At 37.7% G+C, this 23,124-nt stretch overlaps 1 pseudogene; it reads right to left on the bottom strand.

Moving 5' to 3' along the window:
• LOC144375705 (melanoma inhibitory activity protein 2 pseudogene) overlaps nucleotides 1–22,400 on the bottom strand; it is a 30,919-nt pseudogene extending 8,519 nt beyond the window's left edge.
• Nucleotides 22,401–23,124: the final 724 nt, after the last annotated feature.

The raw sequence follows: 23,124 nt of genomic DNA, 5'->3' as shown, positions 1-23,124 counted from the left end.
TTTTAAACAATAACAAGTATTGAGATCCACAGCCAAGTTGGGATGGCGCCTAGCATTTTGCCAGTACTTTTGAGTTCTCGTGGAGTTCCCATTGAGTTCCAGTTGAGCTCTCCCAGGGATTCCTGGAGAGTTCTCATTGGTGGGTGAAGTTCTAGTAGAGGGAGTTCCGGTTGGTGTGTGTAGTTCCTGGAGGAGCCCTGTGGGTGGAGTTCGGGAGAGTTCCCAGGGAGCGTGTGTGGAGTGTGCTGGTAGAGTTCAAAAATAAAGTTTGTTTCTGCTTGAGTGGCTGGTGATTTGTGCCCAGCCAGACTGCGGCAAACAACTAACTCATTGCCTGGATGTAGCCTGTGTTCCCAGCACTCCAATATGCATTACAGAGCTCTGTGGTGCTATAAGCATGGGTTACAGAAGTTGCAAAAGGATACTTTGTGATAATGTGCCAAGCAAGACCTTATTTCACATTTAATGCCTTGTAGGAAGAAGAGAACAGGAGAGTAGTCTTTGGAGCACACAGGAGAGTTCAGTTGTGTAAAGCAAGGAATCCATGCCCTCCATTGCTTGAGATCTCCAAGTCACTCCCTGGTTTTACTGAGCTGGGTCCATGTGCGATCTGGAAAATGGAAGAGAATATTTACAAAAGAAAATACATTTTTCAGGTGGGTCTTTTGTGATGTATTCCTAAAAGCTGTGGTGGAGATAAGTTTCATAATGGGTCTTTTTAGCACTAGCTCTGAACCTTCTATTTGGCCCTTTGAATTGAATTATAATCTGTGGTCCAGATCAAACCTCCGGTGTTTCTTATAACTAATAACCTTATTTCCCTAATCTTAAAATCTATCTTCTGTTTAAAATATATGCTTTTTTAAAAAGAGAGTGTAAGAGAGAGAGAGAGAGAGAGAGAGAGAAAGAGAGAGAGAGAATTTTTTAATACTTATTTTTTAGTTTTTGACGGACACAACATCTTTGTTTGTATGTGGTGCTGAGGATAGAACCTGGGCCGCACACATGCCAAGTAAGCATGCTACCTCTTGAGCCACATCCCCAGCAAAATAGATGCTTTTATAATTGGGCCCCTCATACTATGTGGTCCACAAAGCATGCATTGATCCATGCAATGACCTTCTTTGTTATTTTCAATGAAGGAAAAACTCCTGAAACCCCCCCTCCCCCCATTGCCAAAAAAATACTAGGACCTTGACAAGAAATTAAATCATATAACAATCTTATTGATCCACATTCATCTCGTTTTCCTCCTTCTCCCAAGCCAAAGTGAACCCTCATCCTGAGTTATGTGGTTAATATTCCCTGGAATTCTTTTCCAAAGGATTTTATCAAGTCTTCTTTGTGGGGGCTGGAAATATAGCTCAGTTGGTAGAGTGCTTGCCTCACATGTACAAGGCCCTGGGTCCAATCCTCAGCACCACAAAAATAAATAAATAAATAAATAAATATAAAAAATCTTCTTTGTGTTATACATATTTCAAAAAGTATGTATATGCATACATGTTGTTTTAACTTTCAAAAAGAATGTGTAATTGTAGGCCTTACTTATATTGGTAAGATCCACCCTGGTGATGCATGTGGCAGGCATTTGGTTTGGATTTTCTATAATATTTTATTATATGAATATATCAGAGTTTATTCACCAACACTGCCTTTCCTGGTTGTCTGGGTTACTCATAGGTTATTGATATTATAAACTGTGCTTTTATGAACATTCTTACATCTATTCAATCTTATCCATGTTCAATTTAAGAGTGAAATTAGGTTAAGGGTTACATTCATCTTTAGGAGAGAGTGTCAAACTGTTTTTTAATGTTTTTATTGATGCATTATAGTTTATATAATAGATATATAATCATATATACATGAAATATAATTTCCCCATTTTATTCCCCAGTAATTCCTTTTTCCTTCCCTTCCTCCCATACCTGTTCTCCTTCCTCTAATCTGCTGGTCTTCCTTCTCTTTACTTATTGCTTCTTTTTAAATTGGTGCTGTATAGCTATACCCAAAGGTGGACTTCACTATGGTGTATTCATAGGTATTCATAGCATAATTTGGTCAATTTCATTTCACCATTCTTCTCTTTTTCTGGGCCTTCTACCTCCTTCTCTACACCAATGATCTCTCTATTTTTCTGGAATCCAGTCTTCTTTTTAATTTTTTTTTCATATTGTGTTCTAGCTTCCATATATAAGAGAAAAATGTCCCTTGAATTTCTCAATCTGGCTTATTTCATTTATCATGATGTTCTCCAATTCCATTCATTCATTCAATTACCAATAAATGCCATCATTTCATTCTTACTCATAGCTGAATAAAACTCCCTTGCATAGATATACCACATTTTCTTCATTCATTCATGTGTTGACAGGCACCTGGGCTGGTTCCATAACTATGTTATTGTGAATTGTGTTGCTATAAATGTTGATGTGGCTGCATCCATATAGTGTGCTTATTTTATATATTTTGAATAAATATCAAGAAGTAAGTTAACTGGGTCTTTTGGTGGTTCCTTTGAGGATTATCCATAGTGCTTTCCATAGTGCTTATACTAATTTGCAGTCCCATGGACAATGTTTGAGTATACCTTTTCCCCTCATCCTCATTTTCTCCCTAATATGCCTGGCAGGTTGATAAGATGCCTTGAGTCAAGTTCCCAGAATAGGCCCTGGGTCACATACCATTAAAACTAAAAGAAGATTTAGTGATAGGAATGAGGAACCTAACTGAGTATTTATTCAACATCTATTAATCAGGACTAACTTGGTCCTAACTATTGCCCTAAGCCCTGGAAACTTACTAGAGAATGAGTCAAAAAATACCTCCACTTTCCTGAAGTTACTTTCTCATTTTGGGTGGGAATTGGGGTTACAGTTTGATTAAGGTACTTTGAAAAACACAATGGTTAGATAGGGAGAGAGAGAAACAGAAAGTACTGTTCTCAGGCCTCCCTTATTCTTCTTTGCCTTCCTGGGAGCGACCCTGAATAGTAGGGCATCTATTAGCACTCAAACTCCCATCTTAAAACACTTCCAACTGCTACCTGGCTTGCTATCTGGTATGCCAATCAAACCCAGTAGTACAGCCCCAGCACCCAAGCTAGGAAAACATGATTCAGAGAGCCATGGAACTATAAATACACAAGACTGGATACGTTCTGAAATCCACCTTTGTCAAATATGCCCTCACTGAGCACCCACTGTGTGCCAGGGCCCTGTGGCATGTACCAGGGCTACCAACATAAAAAACGTCAGTGCATATGTTCTCCAGGAATTCACAATACCCTGGATAAGTCAGAAACACATGGTGACACTTTCAAATCAATGCATGTGATACAATGGAGACATGAATGGAGTTCACTGGGAACCCAGAAGAGAAACATGTAGTCTGGTCTCAGAAGTCAGGAAGACTTCCTTCAAGAAGAGATGCCTGCTGGAATAGTGTGTGCTCTGTAAGGCCACCAGGAACAGAGAGCTAGTTGGGTGCTAGAGAGCTAATTCTGAGGTTAAGTACACAATTTAAGCTCTGGCTTAAACAGCCTCACTTAATATCTTACATTACCCAACCAACGAAAGCATTCATTTTCTCATCTGTAAAAGAGGGATGATAGAGAACATATGTTCATTATAAGAATTAAATTAAAATGTGTCAAGTACTTAGCTCTTAGCCAATTCTTTTTATGACCAACTTACAGCAAATCAATTCGGTTGGCCAAATTACCAATACACTGAATTTGCCAAAGTTACCAAGTAGCTTAATTAGAATATTCAGCTGCGAGTGTCTGATTGTAAGGTATGTTTTACTATTAACCAAATTTAGCTTCATAATTCCACCCAGCAAATGAATCTTGTGTAAAGTGACATATGCAAAGCCCTGGGTTCAATCTTTAGCACTGCAAAGGTGGGGGTGGGGAGAGATGGAAAAGCAGAAATAAGTCTAAGCTGATTTTTTTTCTATGTGAATTGATATTTTCCAACCAAATAATAAGCATTTTATGTCAAACAAATTTGCTTCAGTTTCTTCAAATTTCCTTTTGATACTCATGAATGTCTTTTTCTGTTCTTTGAACTGTCAATTTTTTAATGATCTTTCACTAGTTTTTTTCATGGTATTTCAGGCTTAAATTTAAATTCATTAAGTTTAAAATTGAATTTTGTTGTAATTCAGTTTAAACAAGTCAAATTTTAATGCAAAAAATCCCAAAGATATCTGAAATCTCAATTAAGTTTAAAAGCATATTAGAGAAATCATGATTAGCCAAAACAATTCTTTCCTAAGAAATGCTGAAAATTTTGACTCTAACAAGGATCATTTGGAAAATGTGAATAAGTAGCAGTTTGCATAAACATTTGACATAAAAATGTGTTCAACAGTTCAAAAATGAGAAAGTTAATTTTCTCAGAACAAAATAGTGTAATGAATCACATTATCAGTACTTCGTTTCTGATATGCATTGACCATAAATAGAAACTTTAAAGGAAACAATCAACAAAACCAGCTTCATAAAACCCCAAAATGTTAAGTGATCATCAAAAAGTTGAACAAGGATTGTAATCAAAGTATTGACCATATTCTTAAAAATAAAGGAAGGAAGGAAGGAAACCTCAATGTAACCATTTTACAATCTATATAATGGGTACATGGGAATTTATGGTATAATTTTTCCCCATGGCTGGAGACTAAACCCAGGACCTTACTCTCTAGGTAAGTACTACTATGCTCTACCACTGAGCCTCACTCCACATCCCTGTATATACACAGCCCTGATATAATGTTTATATAAGTTTGAAAATTCTAAATATGCAAGTAATGGGGTGAAGTTGATATAAAATCAAAATTTTCTATAAGAAATGCTGAAAGCATATTTCTATCAATAACATCCAAAACTAAACATTGCCTAAAGTTACAAAATTTTCTGGTAAAAGCTACTGAAACATTTTTTCTTGTTTTAATGAATATCCAAACCAACTAATGTTGGCCATTCTGGAAAACTAATTTGATAAATGGGTGTCAATAAATTAATTCCTGGGATATTAAGTCCAAAGAAGAGAATGCAGTCCTGGGAGAAAAAAAACAGAAAGTAGATATGACAAAATGGAAGCAAAGAATTTAGCTGGAATTCTGCAACCAGGAGAGGGAAAGAAATTTCAGTCTGCCTGAAAACAGACTGAAATCTATTTACTGATTTTTCTATGCATATATGTATACCTATGATCAAGTTTGTAAATTAGGTACACTAAGAGATTAACAGCAATAATTAATAATAAAATATGACAGTGACAGCAATATGATATATTTGCAAATGTGCTCTCTCTCTCTCTCTCTCTCTCTCTCTCTCTCTCTCTCTCTCTTTAGTTGAATGGAACTTCAGTTAACTGAAACAGCAGACATCAAAATGCTGGATAAGAGGGGTCTGTCCTTATTAGAAAATATGATCAGGAGATAGATAAATAAATATGTGTATGTAAATTTTTACTAGACATATATCATTTTCAGCACTTTAATGTGTATCCTAGACTTTTCTTCCATCATTACTCATATGGATATTATGGAATCTTCTCATATACAGTATATTCTAGTTTGTAAGTTTTCTGTCTAACACTACGTATAGTTCATCAATGTTATAAAAGTTCATCTACATCAGTGTTTGAGTGGTACAGAATATTGTATTGTGTGTGCAATGTCTCAACTGTATTCCAAATGTGCATCACAGTCACCAACCAATCTCAATGACTGCTGGTTAGTGCTCTCATATACTTTCATTGAAAGGGGCTTTACTGAGCCAATCACACTGTGCTGACTTTTACATTGTTTCCATTTGTTCCCAACCAGCTGCAAGGATGAAATGAGTATCTTGTACACTAAACCTTTGTGCACAGCATAATCATTTTCTATGGAGACATTTTAATAAGTTTAATAATAAGTTTTTAAAAGTTTTATAATTCTTAATCAAAGGCATTTCCATGTTTTAACTTTTATAGTATATTTAATCAAATTGTTCTCCAAGGTTTTATTAATTTACATTCACTTTAGCAGGAAACAAATTCCTTTTTCCACACTCTGAGAATACTACTGTCAATATTCTAAGTTCAAATAACATTTCACTAATTCAGTTTGCATTTCTTCTATTACTATTTTGATAAAATTTTCCATGTTTCTTGGTCATTTTGTTTCTCTGTGTGGCTTGCCTGTTGATATTCTTTCTCCTTTTGTCCACCGAGTGTCTTTTCTCTTATTTATTTGCAAGAAGTGTGTCTATTGAGAGCATTGTTTTCATTAAAACTGCAAACCTTTTATAGAAATTTGTCTTTTGTCTTTTTTCTATAACTTTGTCTTTTAGATTCTTAAAAAGGTTATGTTGTTAGTCTTTCAGTATTTTAAAATTCTCTTTTTGTTTGAATGAATATATATATATATATATATATATCATACAATTTTTCTTTTGGCATTCTTTTTTTCATTCTCTTTATTTAAATCTTGGTTCCACTGAATATTTATGTCAGTATGAGATACAATGCAGGGATCTAAACTTTTTAGAAATGGTAAGCTTAGTGGTCGAACAACATTTATTGAAAATATTCTCTTTGTCTCCTGATTTTAGTTGGCACCTTTGTTTTACATTGTACATCTGTTTGCAGCTGGATATATTTTTGTTATTTCAATTATATTTCTATGTTGATTATTCTTCTAATCATATATGTCTATCATTCTGCAATAACTTTTAATAATTTGTTGAATAGTTGTCATTTTATTTTTATGCTGTTTGAAATTTTTGTTGGCTAACAGGCAATCCTTAAGCATTTATTCTTCTACATGAACATTCAATATTCCTTTTGTCCATTTTTTAAAAATTGTGTTTAGATTTTTCTTGGAATTATGTTACATTTATGTTATTCTGGTAATTATGGGCATCCTTACAATATTAGGAAATTATTGATTTGTCATTTGTTGAAGCTGTTTTTCATGTTCTTCAGTCATATTTTATAGTTCACTCAATAAATATTGAGAGATTAACTTGCCCAGTTAATTTGAAGCGGTTTATCTTTACTGCATGTTATGACAGAGTTCTCCTCCCTCTGCCCTGCCCTCGCCATCCTGTGAAGTTTTATGGGTTTTGTAACTGACTATCTTGCAGAGTTCTCTCACTATTAATATTTTTTCAGCTGACACTTTTGAATATTACAGGTAGACCCATGATAACTTTGTGCCCTTCTTAATATTCATATTTTTTTCTCTTCTCCTGAACATGGTTCAGAAATTCACAATTGTTGGGACACTTTTTATCCCACCTCTCTATCCCTGAATCTACTGGACTATAGTAGCATCCTTGTTTTTCCTTCTCTCTCTCCTCAGTTCCTGATTTTCAGGACTGGGACCCTTAGTAAAATTAATTGGGACACTTTTAAACATTTTTATAGCCTTAAGCCAATTAAATTATATAGAAAGTGCCTCTTACCTTAATGTGTGACTGAATTTGTGCATCCATCCCCAAAACATCTGAGCCTCTATCTCATAGAAGTGGTGGGGAGTTCTTTATCAGTTTTTTTCCATGGCTTTTAGTTTCATCACATTTTCTTCTCTCTCTTCTTGAACAGGTTGCTTTGCCTTATTGGATTTTCATAAATTTAAACAAGTATGCTTTCTTTTTACTATATTTTATTTTATTTTATGGTACTGGGGATTGAACCCAGGGCACTTAACCACTGAACCACATCCCCATCCCTTTTTAATATTTTATTTAGATACAGCGTCTTGTGAAGTTACTTAGGGCCTTGCTAAGTTGCTGAGGCTGGCTTTGAACTCGAAATCTTTCTGCCTCAGCCTCTCAAGCCACTGGCTGTTTTCTACTTTAGTTTTCTTCTCTCTATATGTTTCTAATCCCTTCTTAATTCTAGCATTATTTATTATGTTTTCTTTTTTCACATGTAAACTTGCTAGAGGCTTGCCTCTTTTGTTTTTTTGTTTTGTATTTTTTTGTTTTGTTTTGGTACCAGGGATTAAGCTCAGGAGTACTCAACCACTGCACCACATCCCCAGTGCTTTTTATTTTTTTATTTTAATACAGGGCCTTGCTAAATTGCTTAGGTCCTTGCTAAATTGCTTAGGTACTCACTAAATTGTTGAGACTGGCTTTGATCCTGCCTCAGCCTCCTGAGTCACTGGGGTTACAGGTGTGCACCTCCCCCTTGCCTTTAGTGGTCTTTTAAAAGAGTTAGCTCTTTGATTTCTCATCAATTCTATTATTTTCTGCTTTCTAATTTACTTATGTCTGCTTTTATCTTTCACTTTCTGTTTCTACTATCCATTGTATCTTGTCTCCATTGTTTAGTCAATTGCTAAGTGTTTCTTTTTTATCCTTCATTTTTATTCAGTTACAAAACCACTTAAAGTTTGTCTTTTCTCTGATAAGTGATGAGAAGAAGTATGCACAGAGATGACACTGTAGCTATGAGAGCAGGCTCAAAAACAGAGATCAGTACTGCATTTCTCTGCTGGGCACCTGGCTCTGCCTCTTTGGTGCTAGCTCTTCAGGTGGTACCATTATGGACATCATCTCTTTCCTAATTTTCTTCCTGCTAAATGTTAACCAGAGAGCCAAAGTGACTCAGGGCTGCACTCCATTTTTGGAAGTCATGGAAACGAAGGCCTTTCCAACTTTATCACTTTTTCTGAAGCAGTTTTGTCTCTTTTGCTTGACCCTGGGTCCTAAGTGGTACTTACTTGGAATTGTATCTATTAGCCTGAGAATATGACCATTTATGTTACCATAAACAACAGACAACCTTATGTACTGAGTGTTTCTGACACCCTGGCACAGGAGTCACCCTGCACTGCCCTACCCTGCCCAACCCCATTTTACCCCAACCCCCCTCAGCCATCTCTCATCTCCTGGCTCTTCAGGATTTATAGAAGAAGGACTGTGGTATAGAGAATTAAGAAGATGTAAGGGAGCATGGGAATGGATTTTATTGGAAATATTAAACTGTTGAGGAGGAGGGAAGGATGTACAGTGTAAAATACTCTTCAGTCAGGCCAGGCTAAATCTATCTGTGACATCTGAAGAGGCTTACTCTCAAGGCATCCCAGGGCTTCCAAAGAGAACCTTAAGGAACCCCAGATTTTAATCCATGATTCTAGTGGAACTCCATGTAGGACAGTGTCAATATCTATTGGCCTTTTGCATATGGTGACTAGCAGGGAGGAAATTCAAAATTGGGGGATGGAAGGAGGTGGGTGTCTGCAGATGCTCGATTACACAACTTCCCTTCTTTATGGAAAGCATATCTTCACTTCTAATCAATTCCTTGTGTGATAACAGTCCCTGTGTTCCATTACTGAAATACTTAGCACTGATAAAAGTTTCCTGAGCTTTTCTATGTGCCAGATATTATGCTTAAGTATAAATATCTTTACTGGGACAGAATTTACATGCCATAAAATTAATTCATTAAATATGTACAATTCAAATATTTTCAGAAAATTTATAGGATTGGGCAGCCATTATTAAAATCCAGTTTTAAGATGTTCCATCATCTTATGAAACTCCTTCAAGTCTGTTTGAAGTCAGTCCTCTAACCCATGTTCAGCTCCAGGCAATCATTAATCTGCCTTCTGTGTCTACAAATTAGTCTTTCCTAGAAATTTTATATAAGTTGAATCATATAATGTATCTTCTTCTGTATCTGGTTTCTTTCCCTTGGCACAGTGCTTTTGAGATTCATCTATGTGATAGCATGTATCAGTATTCCATTTCTTTTTATTGTTGAATAGTATTCCACTGTATTGATATACCACATTTTGTGTATCTATTGACAAGATGATGGACATTTGAATCACTGTAGCTTTTTAGTTATCATAAATAATGTTGACATGAATGTTCACCTACAAATATATATATGTGAACATGTGTTCTTGTTTCTTTTAGATAGATATTTAGTAGTAAAATCATTAGGCTGCTTAATAAACTTCTTTTTAACTTTTAAAGAAACTAATGAACTGTTTCCCTGAGGGACTACACCATTCTCACAAACGATATATAAAGATTCTAGTCTCTCCATATTCTTGCTAATACTTGGTGGTGACTACCATTTTTATTGTAGCCAGTCACATGAGCATATAGAGTCATCTTATTGAGTGTGTTTTCCTATGCTTTCTGCCCCTGTACCCTCATCAACTCTATTAGTCAGGATAGGCTAGGTTATGCTGTGGTAACAAGCAACCTCCAAGTCTCAGTGACTTAAAACCATAAAGGATATTTCTCACACATACTGCATAGCTAGTGATGACTAGAAATGGAGAGGAGAAAAAGTGCTCATCAAAGTCACCCAGGGACCCAGGCTGATGGGAAGTCCTGGAGGAGAAAAAGGCAGACTACTGTGGTTTCAACGTCCCTGCCAATGCTCATAATGAAATTTAACTGCCATTGTAACAGAGGTGGCACCTTTGAAAGGTGGGATCTTTAAGGGATGATTAGGACAAAAATGCACCATTCTTGCCAATAGATTAAGCCTTTTATTGCAGGAGTGAGTTCATTATTAGTGGATTCTTGGTGAAAGAATGAATTCAGCTTGCTTTCTCTACTTGCATTTTTTCCATGTTACAATGCAGCACAAAGGCCTGGCCAGACACTGACGCCATGTTCTTTTTTGTCTCAAAAAATGTGAGAAATTCTTTTCATTTTATAATTTACCTAGCATGTAATATTCTGTTAAAGCAACAGAACATGGGCTAAGGCACAGGCCAAACCAATTCTCAAACTTTCTGCCTGGCAGTGACAAAGTCACTTTCATTTCTATTTCACTACCTGGCAATTCACACAGTCACCTTTAACTTCAAAATTGGCTTAAAAGGGCTGGGTCTGTGGCTCAGTGGAGTGCATTTGCCTGGCATATGTGAGAAACATTTTTTTTTAAAGATAAAGAATTTTTTTAATTTTTTTTTTTTTTTTTTTTTTTTTTTTTTTTTTTTTTTTTTTTTTTTAGTTTTCAGCGGACACAACATCTTTGTTTGTATGTGGTGCTGAGGATGGAACCCGGGCCACATGCATGCCAGGTGAGCACGCTACCGCTTGAGCCACATCCCCAGACCAAGGCATATTTTTTTAAAAGTGAGGGAAATATGGAATCATCATTTTATTGAGAGGGGAAGGTAAATTGGAATATTTGTAAAAATATAATTCACTTCATAAATGCTGAGGAAAATATTCTCAGCTTTTTACAGACTAGAAAGCCAAAGATCAGTGCTGAAGGGCCTTGAGGAGGAAACACTGCTAATAATTCAAGCAGAAGCAATTCACCTCCCAAGCCTGTGTTTGTGTGTGTGTGTGTGTCTTTGTGGGGGCACCAGAGATTGAACTCGGGCCTACACGGCCACTGACCCATATTCCTAGCCCTATTTTGTATTTTATTCAGAGACAGGGTCTCACTGAGTTGCTTAGCACCTGGCTGTTGCTGAGTTGGCTTTGAACTCATGAATCTCCTGCCTGAGCCTACCAAGCTTCTGGGATTGTAGGTGTGCACCATGTTGCTTGCATTCTTATTAACTACATTGACACTTTCACTGAGATACTGTTTTCTACAGAGTTTTGAAATATCCCCACTGAGTAGTAGGATACACACACACACACACACACACACACACACACACAAACACATATGAACAACTTTGGCACATGGCTTTACTCAGTCCTACAATGAGATTGAGCTCACATCTAGAGAGTCATGTCATGGTCTCTAAATACTGACTCTGCTTGCCTGCTTCAAACCACAGTTTATGTAATCATGTAATCACCTCCTTTGAGATATAGAAGACCCCTGATCCTGTCACCACCTTCATAGCTACAGGTCATATCTTTTTACTATCTATCCCCACATACAGAGTACTTTTACTCTCAAAAAACTCCAGACCAAATTCCAAACAGAAAATCCTGTGTGCTTGGAATGGGTCAAATAAATGTGTTAATTAAAAGCCAGCAAAGACCAGGAGAGGCACTATATTGTAAATAGGGAAGAGCAGCACATAACTCCAAGCTGACTTGGTGCCTCAAGGAGAGTATTGCCGTGGGTTTCCAGTTTCCTGTTCTGAGGACCGCATCATGGTCAGGTGTGCAATGCATCCTCCAGGCCTGGACCTGGCTCTGTTGGCTGGCTTTGAAACCTTGCACAACTGACTCCTCTAAGCCTTTGAAACCTTGCACAGCTGACTTCTCTAAGCTGACTCCTCTAAGTTTCCTCTTTGGTAATTGAATAAGGAAATATGTGAACATCCTTTTCAGGTCTCCTGGAGCGTAGTGAGATTTCAATGGTCATGTTAACCATGGATATCATTGACATCATCATAACATATTCAGGTAGGTGTAAATGGAATTTTCCAGATTTGGTGTTCAGGGACACGTTGATCTTGGAAACATATTCTAGGTTGAAGTTACTCTGGGATGACTATCTCTATTTATGATTATGACTACTTTTTCCAACACTAGTCCAGGGCAATTTTTGATAAGTTGAGGGAAAGGAAAGAAAATCAAGAGGGCGTTGAAGGGAATAGGAAGGGGCTCTTTCCTTATGGAACAGGAGTGCTAATGATTACCTTGAGGGGGGAAGCAGCATCCAGTGGGATACTACCTCTGGGGCCCTAAGCAGCTCCCCTTGCCTGTCTGGTCCTCTGGGTAGGAGAATTTAAGCAGTGAAATTTTAGTTTTGCCTCTGGTGTCTCTTTAAAGTCTCAATGGGGTGAGTCATTATCCCCATACTGGATAAGAAATTCAGGCTGGCACCAGAACATTTCTTCTCATTCATGGTTTTAAACATTCCTTTTATTCCTAAGTCACAGAGTTAGTCTCTTTTCTAATATCAGAATGTCCTACCTAACACACTAACCTATACTTCAACCTTTTTGAAGAGAGCCTTCTTCCTCTTCCTCCATGTGGTCTACTGTAGAGGGTTGCTGATCATCTGGAAAGAGGAAAATATATGCCATCTCCCCCAACATGTGTACATGGGGGCTGGAAGTGGGGAGAGGTAGGATTCATGAGGGTGAAAAGGAAGGTACTTACTTGGGTGTGCTCGGGCACCATGTGGGTCAATAATTGGGCATGGTCGGGGGACTGGGGTTATGGCTCAGCAGTAAAGTGCTCACCTAGCATGTGTGAGGCCCTGGGTTTGATCCTTAGCACCACATACAAATAAATGAAATAAAGGTATTGTGTCCAACTACTACTAAATAATAATAATAATAATAATAATAATAATAGGTCATGGAAGGTGCCACCAGCCCTGAAGCAGCTGCAGCTCTGGCCACCTTAGGAATTCTTTTCTGCTTTGAAGACTCTGGTGGCCCACCTTTATGTGTGTCTGATGGGGATTCATGCCCTCTATATTATCCCAGGAGACCATATCTACAATGGTCCACAACACAAGACTGTCTGCAGAAAACATACTCTGTCAGGACCAGCTTTCAGCATACAAATTCACATTCATTTTTGTATTAGACAGCTTTCCTTGACTCTAACAAATACCTAAGTTAATACATTTATAAAGAGCAAAGGACTTTTTTCTTTTTTAATTCTGTTTTTGTATTTTTGTTTTGTTTTGTTTTGTTTTCTTTTTGGTGAGGAGGGGGAATGCCAGAAATTGACCTCAGGGTCACTCAATCATGGAGCCACATCCCCAGCCCTATTTTGTATTTTATTGAGACAGGATCTTACTGAGTTGATTAGTACCTCACTTTTTGCTGAAGCTAGCTTTGAACTTGAGATCAACCTGCCTCAGCCTCCTGAACCGCTGGGATTACAGGCATGCACCATAGCTCCTGGAAAGAGAAGGATTCTTTGGCTCATAGTTTTAGAGTCCATGACTGCTTGACCCCATTGCATTTGGGCTTGTGGTGAGGGAGCACATCAATACAGGAGGTTGTATTAGGAAACCCATTCACCTCAAGGCCAAGTGTAACAGATGCAGGCAGAAAAAGACTGAGGTCGTATAATTCTTTTGGGAGGAAACCCTCAGTTACCTAAACCTCTACTTTGCACCATTGCACCATTGGACCATTGTTATCTCTCTCTCTCTCTCTCTCTCTCTCTCTCTCTCTCTCTCTCTCTCATCTATCTATTAAATCCAAGAATGTTTTACCACCTAGATATACACCAGTGCTTTTTGACATTTATTTTTAATCAGGTTTTTCTAAGTTGCTAAGGCTGGCCTTGAACTTGCGATCCTCCTACCTTAGCCACCTGAATAACTGGGATTACAGACTCTCCTAAACTTGACAGGGTCCCACCTCTCAAAGGCTCCACAACCATCACCCAATAGCATCAAGCCATGGACTAAGCCTTTAACTCATGGGCACTGGGTAGATATTGCAGGTTAGAGACCAGCAAGGAAGCCATAGCAGCTTACTCACTGGTCTCTAATCTTCTGTATTCTCAGGAGAAATTTTACACAATTCCTGTGCCTCCACCTCTCCAGTCTCAGAGCATCAAATTCTCCACAGCCTCTCAAAGAAGCTGGACTAGAGGTGCAGAAATAGGTAAAACACCCCCAAATTTAGAGTATGCATGTGTTTATCAGAAGGTGAATAACAGTCTAATGTTTGTAAAATCCTCTAATACCTATTCTTTTATATCCTCTTTGTGGACTAGGGATTTGTGAAACTGGCAGAATTTGAACAGTGAGACAAGTTCTAAAGCATTGTCTGTAGAAATTTTTATCTTCATTTGATGACTCACTTGGTGTTTTGCAGCTTTGAAATCTTGGTGCTCCATTGTTATTTCCTCAGGCATGACCCTTCTTATCTATTGGGGTTTTTGGGAGATGCAGTGACATCAATGATGCTTGCTAGGTCCCAAGCAGAGTTCCCAACACTTATTAAGACTCAGATATTGATACATTATTCCCCTCAAATTCCTGTGCACTAAAAAGGATGTACCACATCAGAAATATTCCATAAATGTTGATGAATGATTTAAAGATATACCTCAGTGTATTTCAAGGCAGATTAAAATAAGTGCTAAGTAGCTACAAGTTTTCTATGGTGACAACCAAGGGCAGTGACAGGTAATTCTGCCTGGTGCATCCTGAGGAAGTTTTGGCCAAGAAATGGCCTTTGGGATTTGAATCACTGGAAATGGAGCATATGGGGCATGCAGATTGGCTTTCATTTATGGGTGGCACTGGGTTATTAGTTGGACCAAATTGTGTTTCTTTGTGGGCCAGCCTCTCTCTTGTGGAGCTCTTTCCATTCTAAGTGATAGAAGATTGACTTTAACCAACTTAAACAGTAAAGGAAAAGATTTCCTAAAAGTGCAATGTGGAAGCACAGGTTTCAGCAGAAGGCCAGCTTGATTTAGGCTTTTGGATGCCACCAGGACTCACTTTGCAATTCTGGTTATTCTCAATACAGATATCATTCTCAGTCCAGTATACAGCCCCCATCTGGGGGAAAAAGATGTTAGGCACTTCCCAAACTGCCTAGTTCCAGTTCAAATCCAGTGAAATGAAAGTCCAGCATGTCTCCTTTTTTGCCTCCCCCACAGTAGTCCTGACATCTGATATAATCACCTGGCCTCAGTTCCGTGGCTCTGCCTAAAAGATTCCTATGAGTGGAGGTGCTGCTAGGGGCTTCACCCTAAGATGAGGCACCAGAATCTCCTGAATTGATAGTTGGAAGAGGTGGCATCTGGGAAGGAAGGAGGAGCTTCCAGCAGAGACAGCCAGCAGAGGGATATTCCAAGTACTTATTTATTACTACGAGACACCAGCCACACTCTGGGGCCACAGCTGCACAGCTTCCAACCCTAACTCACCAGGTGCATGGCCTTTTACAAAGTACATCATTTCTCTGTGTTTCAGTTTCCTCATCTGCAGAAAAGAAATAGTAAGTCCAATATCATAGGGTTAGAGAAAAACCTAATGAATTTTTACAAATCTCTTAGAATAGTATGCTGAAATTGCCTGCCAGAGTTAATGGAGCTGCCATTATGTAATGACTTCTTTTCCCTGTGATTTTATGCTTATTCAATTATTCTGGACATTTACAACCCCCACTTGGAAATAATGGAAGTGGGAAGTCACCCACATCTCAAGTACACCTTAGTATGATTAAAACCAAAGTCATGCTAGGACTGGGACTCTGGCCCATGTTGCTCCCTGCCATAATCATCACCATGCATGGTGAGGGTCCTTGTAATCTGCAGCTCAAGATCTGCCATGGAAACCCTAGCCACTCTGCATTTTGTGGCATTAGGGAAAACCAGGAGGAAACCTTCGCACTTGGGCCATTTGCAGAGGGACTTCACAATCTAATATAAAAGGTTGGAACATTCTGTCAAATACAATCTGAACAAGGACCCATTCCCATGGGAAAACTGCCCAAGTTGGCTGGCAAGGGTGTTGATATGACCTCCTTCCTCTCAGCCCCTTCTCAGGGTGATAATGAGCATGGAAAGGGAGAGAGGAAGGGGGATACTGGAGAGGGAGGGAGGGAGAGAGAGAGAGAAAGAGAGATTGAGATTGAGAGAGAAATTGAGAGATTGAGAGAGATTGAGAGAGAGATTGAGCGATTGAGAGAGAGATTGAGAGAGAGAGGTTGAGAGATTCATAAAGGCTTAGGTAAAATCAAAAATTTAATGTGATGTCAGTAGTTAAAAATGACCTGGAATACTGTTTCCCCATTATTTTTGCAATTACCAATTCGAGGGCTTTATGCTATTGTTGTTGTTGGTGGTGGTATGTGTCTCATTTCAACAGCATCCACTAGTTGTAACACAGTTGTTTTGTGAGTCATGTTCTTCTACTACCTGTTCTAAAACCAGCCCAATCTCCTAAATATTGGAGTCTGCTGGAGCAGAGGTTCTCTAAGTGTGGTCCCAATGACAGCAGGTTTAGGCTCATAGAATGGCTATGAATGCCCATTCATAGGATTTATCTGGAGTGGCAGTGGTCATCTGCCTGGCCAGTTCCTCATTAGCCTAGAAGGTAAGAGGCATTCTGATGGACACCTTAATGAGTTATTGGCACTTACCAGATTGGGAGGGGGTCTCCCTGGGAGGTGCTTGAAATCCTGTGACTGGAAGAATTCAGGTACAACCTGATAGATTCTCTGGAATACAATTCTTAAAAGTAACACCTGATGGCTGTATCCACACCACTCTATTTATTTATTTATTTATTTATTTATTCATTCATTCTTTCTTTCATTTATTCCTTTTGGCAAAAAAAAATTATATCAGAACACAGTTACCACAATGAATTTGTGGCAAGGTACTAGATTTGAACTCTAAATAGGTCATATTGTCCATAATATTTACACCTGGTAATTTATAGAACATCACCATTCAATATGTTTTGCTATTATGGAAATGTCCTGTCTCTTTCCTGTCTAATCCAGTAGCCTCAAGCAAAATGATATTTTGGCATATAGATCCTATGACAAAAGAACTGAGTTTGTCACTTTGATGGATTAGATGGCCAATGGTCACAATGTTAGGTAGCATCATTCTAAGACATAAAAGCATAAAATGGAAGCATTTCCTCTAAAAACTGAAAAAAGACAGGATGCCTTCTTTTACCACTTCTATTTAATATAGTTCTTGAAATACTATCCAGAGCAATTAAACAGATGATAGAGACTAAAAGGATATGGGTAGGTAAAGAAGAACTCATTAGCACTATTTTCTGACAATACAATTCCATACCTAGAAGACCGAACACATTCCATCAGAAAACTGCTAGAACTAGTAAATAAAGTCAGAAAAGTATCAGGATACAAAATCAACACTCAGAAATCAAAAGCATTTCTGTATATTACGAACAAATCCAATGAAAGGAAAATGAGAAAAACTACTCCATTTAGAATAGTGTCAAAAATAATAATAAATACTTGGGAATATAATTAACAAAAGAGGTGAAAGACCTCTACAATTAAAACTGAAGAATCTTAAGAAAAAACAAAGAAAACATAGAAAGATGGAATGATCTACATTTTTTTTTGGATAGGCAGAATTAATGCTGTCAAAATGACCATACTACCAAAAGAATTATACACATTTAATGCAATTTCAACCAAAATTCCAATGACATTCCTCATAAAAATAGAAAAAGCAGTCATGAAATTTATCTAGCAAAATAAGAGACACAGGATAGCTAAAGCAATCCTTAGCAAGAAGAATGAAGCACATAGCATCACAGTACCAGACCTTAAACTATGCTACATATCAATAATAACAAAAACAGTATGGGGTTGGCACAAAGTATACCAATGGTACAGGATAGATAACACAGAGACTAACTCCCATAATTACAGTTATCTTATATTTGACAAAGGCATCAAAAATATACGTTGGAGAAAGATAGCCTCTTCAACGAATGATGCTGAAAAATTGGAAATTTATATGCAATAAAAGAAATCAAACCCCTACTTCTCACCATGCACCAACTCAAGTCAAATTAAATTAAGGATCTAGAAATTATACCAGAGATACAATGTCTGTTAGAAGAAAAAGTAGGCCCAAGTCTCCATCATATCTGATTATTCCACATTTTTTTAATAAGACTCCATAGCACAATAATTAATATTAAGCATGAATTTATAGGATGGATTCAAACTAAAACTGTTCTTCTCAGCAAAAGAAACAATCAGTGGAGTGAATAGAGAGCCTACTAATTGAGAACAAATTCTTAGCACACACACATCAGATCTAGAAGTAATCTCTGGAATATATAAAGAACTCAAAAATCTTAAAACAAAACAAAAAACAACAACAACAAAAATAACCCAATCAATAAATGAGCCAAGATATTGAACAGACACTTCTCAGAAGATGATATACAATCTATAAACACATACATGAAAAAATGTTCAACATTCCTAGCAATTAGAGAAATGCTAATTAAAACTATTCTGATTTCATCTTACTCTATTCATTTAAGAATATAAACTACAATAATTGTTAGCAAGGATGTGGGTAATATGTACATACTCGTACAATGCTGGTAGGACTTCAAATTGGTGTAGCCAATCTGGAAAGCAGTATGGAGATTCCTTGGAAAACGTTGAATGGAACCACCATTTGACCCAGCTATCCCACTTCTCGTTCTGTACCCAAAAGACTTATTAACAGAATACTACATGGACACAGCCACATCAATGTTTACAATAGCACAATAAACAATAGCTAAACTGTGAAATCAACCTAGATTCCCTTCAATAGATGAATGGATAAAGAAAATGTGGTATATATACACAATGGAATATTATTTAGCATTAAAAGAGAATAAAATTATGACAATTGCAGGTAAGTTGATGGAGCTGGTGAATATAATGCTAAGTGAAATTTGCCAATTTCTAAGAAACAAATGCAAAATGATTTTTCTGATTTAAGGATGCTAATTCATAACATGATGTGGGAGCGGGCAGGATGGGAGGATTAAATAAACTCTAGGTGAGACAAAAGGGAAAAGGGGATGTTGGGGAAGGAAGGGGGCATAGATGTAAGAAAGACAATGGAATGTGATGGTTTTCATTACCCCAAGTACATGCATGAAGCAACAAAGAATGTGACATTACTTTGCGTACAACCAGAGATATAAAAAATTGTGCTCTGTATGTGTAATATGAATTTTAAGGCATTCTGTTGTTATATATAACAAATTAATTTAAAAAATAAAAAGAAATACATACATACAAAAAAAGCAGACAATGGTTATTAGGTCATTAAGTGGTGTCCTAAATTAAGCAATCCCCAACATCTTATTCATACATAAAGATTTTCTTAAAAATTAAATAATTCATTATAAAAGGAAATTAAAACATCACATTCAAAGATAATAAAATTTGACAGAAGTAGATTTTGGTGGTTGAGTTATTTTCTTGCATTGATAATATGACTAACTTTGAGCATGCAAGTATTGTCTAGTGAAAACACTGAGCCTTTACAGGTATTTTCTGTCTGCTAAAATGCTACTGATAGTGGCTGGAGGATGGGCAGAGACTACGGTGTGGGAGAGTTTTCAGTGAGCTAATCTAGAGGGATAGCACCCTTCTATCCCAGGGCAGACTGTAATTCAAGGATGGTGGAAGATTCAAAAAACGGAGGTGTGTGTAGGGAAGAATGTGCAATGACATCCATAGTTCAAACCAGAGAATGTATAGTATGAGTTTGCAGATGGAGTCAAGAGAGGGCAATAGGGAAAAGTACAACTACAGAGGTTGGCAATTTTAAGTGATTGGCTCCTATACAGAAAAGCCTCTCCTACACACAGGAGCATAGGTCAATCCCTTCTGCTTATGCTCCCTACACAAATATCTTGTGTTTCCTGTTCTGAGAACCCTCGCATGTATACTTTCCTTGTGCTATATATAATCTCTTGTTTCCCATTTCCCCAAACTAGCAAAACACATATTTTCAGAGTGATACTGTGCCAGTCTCTCAGGACCCCACACATGTTGATTTCAATAAGCTGAAATGTACAGCCAACCCTACCCACTACCTCATCCTCTACTCAGTTAACCTGGACCCTACCACCCCTCATTATCCCCTTCATTTTCTGCATCTTCTAAAATTTAGCAAAGTAGATTATCAACTAAAATTCACCATGGCACCCAGGAATTTGATGGTTCTACCTACAGCACATCCCTGAAAACATGGAGTAGAGAAACTCTTAACATTTCTTCCCCTGTCAGCTCCAAAGAGCATTATATTAGCTCTATGCCCTATCCCCTCCAAATAAAACCAAAGCCTACAAAAATGACAGTTCCACAATCTCATCAAATGGAGGACACTAAATAGGCTTTCTGCTAAAAAATAATAAGAAAATGAATAATAGGACATGCTACCAGTTTTTTGCTCACCACAATTGCTGTCACAAGAAAACAGGTTTTTAAGTAGTGGTGAAGATGGTGTTCATAGTTCTACATAGAGCTCATGTCTCTAGCTGAGATGCCCAGTGTGGCCATTGCTTTCTCATAAACAGGGTTTGGAGTGTCCAGTTTATTTAAACAGTGTTTTTCTCCTTTCTATTTAGTTAAATCTAGTGTGGCATGCTGACAATGTGAGGAAATGTTAAAGGGTAGCTCTTACATTTGTAATGTAGTAGTTGTCCACTAAGTGAAAGATTGTTTAAATAGCTGAAATATTCTAATAACTTTATTGGGGTATACTGAAAATTTTATGCACACATTTGTTCTACATAGGGGTATGTTTGAATATAAATATACACCATGGATCCATTTCTACATTCTCAGGAAACCAAGCTTCTTAGGATGTTATGTTAAGGGGGAAAGATGTGAGGGTTTGGGGATAATCTATCTTAGCCCCTTTGGAGGAGAACTCTAATGAATAGACAGGAGGTAGTTTAGGGAAGAATGCATAAAATCAAACACCTGTATGTATTTAGTAAATTAACTAAAGTAAAAATAGTAAAAGTTAGCAAGTTGAAAGTGGGAGAGAGGGAGGAAGAAAAATTAAAAGGAAAGAAAGAAAAAGACAAGAAGGGAGAGAGAAATTAAGAAAAATAGAGGGGGTTATATCATTATTATGGTGATTCAGTTCTTAAAGTTTTATCTCATGCAAAGTTTTTGGTTTCACATATGTTTGTGTTGTGAGGACCAGAGTGGAGAAGGTAGAGGAGAATGGATGATAAGAGAAAAAAAAACTACTACAATTCTGTTTTCTTTTCTTCCAGTAGGTGCCATTGTCTATTCCAAGCTTGAGTCACTGCCCTCAGGGTGGTGGCAGTAAGGAGTCTGAGAGGGTTTGAGCTTCTGCCTGGAGCCTCCCTGCTTTCTGTGGGTTGGAAACCAGGTGCCTGTATAGTTGTAGTTCTGCCTTGATAGCCATGCCCCCCCCAAAAAAATATTGTGAGAAAGTTTTGAGTTATCACAACTGGGGCTGCGGGAGTTGGCAACCAGTTACCTGGTCAGCAGCAGAACCACATTGGTAACCACACACACCAAGAGATGGCAAGAAAGGTTTTCCAAGGTGGATTCAATCTGTTTCTGGCAATGGGTGTTTGGTGAGGTGGGGGTGCTGGGATGAACTTGTGCTGTGGTCAGAACTCAGTCTGGATACTTGCTTGGGAGTGGAGCTTAATCTGGTGATCTGGAGTTGTGTAGAGTTGCTGATTTTATACTTCTGATCTGCAGATTGTGGTCCACGCATCTGTTCAGATTGCGGGTTTAAGGCTGGTGTCTGGAATCTTACTGGCAAGCAAAGCCTCTGGGTTCTGCATTGTGCTTCCCACTCTGGTAGAATCTGTGAAAGGTTCACTGTATGGTGTCCTGTCACATGCTCTGAAATGTAGTTTTTCCATCATGGCAGGACCTGGTGAAGAAGCATTTTGACTGTTTTCTCGGGTCCATGTGCAGAGCCCCCAGACACAGTATCTCCTCTGTTCTGACATCTTAGTTCTCTCCCTGAAAATCTCATCTGGTTTTCACTTTCTAAGAGGAATACCCATGATCGTCATTGATTTTGATCGTAACTGCATTAAATCTGTTTAGTGTTTTTGGTAGTATGGCCAATTTAATAAAATTAATTCTGCCTATCAAAGAGCAAGGTAGACATTTCTACCTTCTAAGGTCTTCTTCTATGACTCTTATTAGGGTTTTGTAGGTTTTGTTTTATAGATCTGTCACCTCTTTTGTTAAATTTATTTCCAAGTGTCTTATTTTTTTCAGATTATTGTAAATGGGGGAGTTTCCCACATTTCGGTCTCAGAAGCTTATATGCAGAAATTCCTTTTATATATTGGTGTTGATTTTATATCCTGCTACTTTGCTGAACTCATTTACGAGTTTTACAAGTTTTCTGGTGGACTTTTTAGTTCTTCTAGATATAGAATCGTATGATCTGCAAATAGTACTAATTTACGTTCTTTTTTTCCTATACACAGCCCTTTGATTTACTTTGTCTCTAATTGTTCTGGCCAGTGTTTCAAAAACTATGTTTAATAGAAGTGGAGAAACAGGGCATTCCTGTCTTGTTGCAATTTTTCGATGGAATGCCTTCCTTTTTTCTGTATTTAGAATAATCTTGGCCTGAGGCTTCGCAGAGATAGCCTTTATGATGTTATATGAGTTCCTGTTATCCCTAGTTTTTCCAGTGTTTTGAACATAAAGCAGTGC

The sequence above is a fragment of the Ictidomys tridecemlineatus genome, chromosome 3 (assembly GCF_052094955.1).
Source record: "Ictidomys tridecemlineatus isolate mIctTri1 chromosome 3, mIctTri1.hap1, whole genome shotgun sequence".
NCBI lineage: Eukaryota > Metazoa > Chordata > Mammalia > Rodentia > Sciuridae > Ictidomys > Ictidomys tridecemlineatus.
This window is presented reverse-complemented; position numbering and strand designations above follow the sequence as displayed.